The sequence below is a fragment of the Podarcis filfolensis genome (assembly GCF_964270895.1).
Source record: "Podarcis filfolensis genome assembly, chromosome: 1".
Classification (NCBI taxonomy): Eukaryota; Metazoa; Chordata; class Lepidosauria; order Squamata; family Lacertidae; genus Podarcis; species Podarcis filfolensis.
The window spans coordinates 59,948,362-59,951,925 of record NC_139604.1 but is presented as its reverse complement, the minus strand read 5'-3'; positions in this window follow the sequence as shown (position 1 = coordinate 59,951,925).

Here is a 3,564-nt window from a genome sequence, read left to right as displayed (position 1 = left end):
TTCTTCCAGTCATCTTTGCCATTTCAGCGTATTCTATTGTCTCCATAATCCACTCTTCTTTAGCTGGTGTTTTCTCTTCCTTCCATCCCTGGGCGTAAAGCATTCTTATCATGACCTCATTAAATTAGAAAAGGTTTAAAGGGAACTTGTGGTCCTCCACATATTCCCATCATCCTTTACATTTCGCCATGCTGGTTGAGGCTGGTGTGATTGGAATCCAACAACAACTGGAGAGTCACAGGCTCCCAACACCTGCCCTATGAGGAATGGGGCTTACTTCTAAGTAAGTAAGCATAGAATTGTGCTGCAGAACTGCTGTTATTTTCTATGACGTTTATTCAAGGTATTGCAGTCTTTATTCTATAAGGCGAAGTCAAACATTTGATTCTATGAACACCTACAGTTTCACAAAGCTCTTCTCTTAAATCATTAAACAAACAGGAGGAGACAGAGAAACATCATATTGCTATTCTTTACGTGCATAATTTGCAAGGGATCAATTTTGAAATGATGACCTGGTGCTATACTAGGATGGTAGCATGGTGTATTACACCAACAAAATTAAATTTAATAAAAAAAATGTAGCAATAATTGATGGAAGTGTCGAAATGGGAGGGGGAAATTCCCCAGTTGTGACAGAATTGCCCTTCAGCTAAGAATTGATATATGAGAAGAGAAGACATGAGGGGGGAAAGCATGAATAATGGATTTGCAACTTTTCTTATTGGCTTATAGAAGCAACTTTTTTAAATAAAAAAATAGATCAAGAATTGGCCGTTAATATGATTGTGACAGCAAGAAATAAAATATGAAGAATATGGGAGACAGAGAGACTCCAGTGATCAAAGAATGGATAAATGATGTGATCGGGCAGAAAAGTCAATGTTAATATATGTTCTGTTTGAGTTGAAGAAAATTAAACTATTCTCTGTGAGATGGGTTGCAGGTGTCAGAGGAAAGGAAATATATTAACATCTAATCATGTCATATGCTTAGACTTGGCTGTGATAATTATGTAGAGGAGAAAATATAGTTTAATGATTGTTAGGTTGGTGCTTTTTTGTTTTAAAGAAATGCTATCTCTGTTTGAGACCTTAAATAATATAATTTTATTAAAGTCCTTTATAATAAGTATAATGTGCATAGAATCTTAAGCGATATACATCACTTTGGTGCTACTAATGCAGCAAAAGCAACACAGGAGGCAGCAATTATGAGTTACCAGTTTCTGCAGCCACAGCAGGTGCTGTGATTCACCAGTGGTTTGACTTGACCCCTGGAGGTACACGCCATTGTCTCTCCAGACTGGGGCATGCCAACCAAAAACACATTTATAGGATTTATATTTTCTATTACTCTCTGATGCACTGTAATTGCACTACCAGCCCCCTCTATCTAATTCATTCTCAGGTGTTTTTTGTTTTGTTTTACATTTTCTCTGAAAAAAATTCTGGAAAACCAGTATATGCCAGGCAAGTCTAACAGGTAGATCATGATCGACAGGTAGATCACCGGACATCTGTGGTAGATCAGTAGATCACTGGCTCCCCCCAAAGAAGCTCAACAAGTTTGGCTCCCCTAAAAAAAGCTCAATAAGTTTGATCACTGTCAGTCTTTGTGAGTTGATCGCAGTCTCTTGGGAGTTGGCCACCCCGGTATATGCCATGAGGCTTTTAAAAAAATTGGCCACCATGTGATTCCCACACACACGGATGGCTGTAGGGAGAATGAAAGACAAGGAGAGGTGATAGGTGGGATGAGGCAGAGAGGAAAGGATTGGGCCAGCTGGGCTTATTCTCCTGCTTTCATCCCTCTTTCTCTTGGGTCAGGCACCCCCAAACTCGGCCCTCCAGATGTTTTGAGACTACGACTCCCATCATCCCTAGCTAACAGGACCAGTGGTCAGGGATGATGGGAATTGTAGTCCCAAAACATCTGAAGGGTCGAGTTTGGGGATGCCTGCTCTTGGTGTAAGAAGCTTACATAGGCTAAGCTCCTCCCTAGCCAAGGAGGAGTCTTATAATCAAAAGACAAAATTTGAAGACAGACTGACAAATCTAATACACAGAGGGAGCTCAATGGCCTCCATGGATCTAAGGTTGGGGGTATGGGATAATCAGTCTCATAACCAACATGCTTAAGTCTAATTAACACAGAGGTTAAGGCCATAGAATAAACTGTTCTGCCAGTTTAGTTTAGGTCCCTCCCTCGCTACTTGGAAGGAAAGAAATTGAACTTATTGCTGCACCTCAGTATACCTGAGAAGCTCAACGTGTGAAGAGGCTCTCACATGGCTCTCACAAACCATTATTCTGTATCTATACCAATAATTTAGGAACTTTCACCACTGTACAACTAAGCCTAGTTTTACGGCTTGTAAAACATTTTTGACTGATGTATGGAAAAGCACATGAACCTGACCTTTGAAGAATTTGTAAGTAAACCAATTTTTAATTTATCAAACATGTTGTCTTTTCCTATGCTGAAGGAAGAGGGGAGTTTTTGAACTCATAAGGGCCGAAAGGTGTTCAGAAACAGCAGTTAGTGGAAAACATGGCACCTTACACTCTATCTACTGAGTTCCATTGCTTGCCAGTCTCGTTCCAGGTATAATTCAGAGTACTGACATTTGAAAGTAAAAACAATCCTGGTCCTATATATTTTAGTGATCACCCGACCAACTTCCCATAAGTGTCTCTTCCCCTGCCATTCAGCTGATGAAATCAGTTGCTGCTGATATCCAACTTCCTTGAAGGTCCATATTCAAGGTGAGGAAGAAAAGAATTCCCTGGCAAATAAGGGCCACACATTAGGGAAAGTTATACAGCTGTACTTTGCTATAATTATGATATATTATCTCTCCCATTCTTTGGCAGTATTGTTGGGTTGAACTTTGGAATCTGTGTTTGTTGTCTCATCTGGGTTTCCATGGAGCATCTAACTAAGAGGGGGAGGGAACGAGAGAAGGAAGTATCTATAACACAAACAGAAGGGAATTGTTGCCTTAATTCGAATTGACTACAGCCACATGAAGAAAAAAAATTATCGGAATAATAAAAAAAAATCCAGGAGCAAACTGCTGAACTTCTCATCTTTATCAAACTTTTTATCTGGGAGGAATGAACCATCTGCTCTTTCTTCTGTCTATGGGTGCTATTTATTGTGATACTGCTACAAAAGGTTTCGGTCATTTGACTCTCATGCTGCTCCCTTCCTTTCCTTGTCTGTTCATTCCCAGATCTCTCTTCAATTTATTTACTTATTAAATTTATACCTCACCCAGGATTCTTTGGGTGAAGCCATGGCCATAGTGCAGGTGGGGCCTTATTTAAGTTCCACTAATTTCAGTTGCAACTACCATTTGTTGGATTGTGTCTTTTGCTTTGCCCACAGCTTATGCCCTTGACATAACGTTCGATATTTTCTCATGACTATAATATTAGTATAATAATTAACAACAGGAAGAGAATCCAGCTGCACATCTCCCTGCTCACATATGCACACTTTTATTAACCCAGAAAGAGCAGGTCAGAAACAACATAGTTAAGAATGAAATATGAAAGA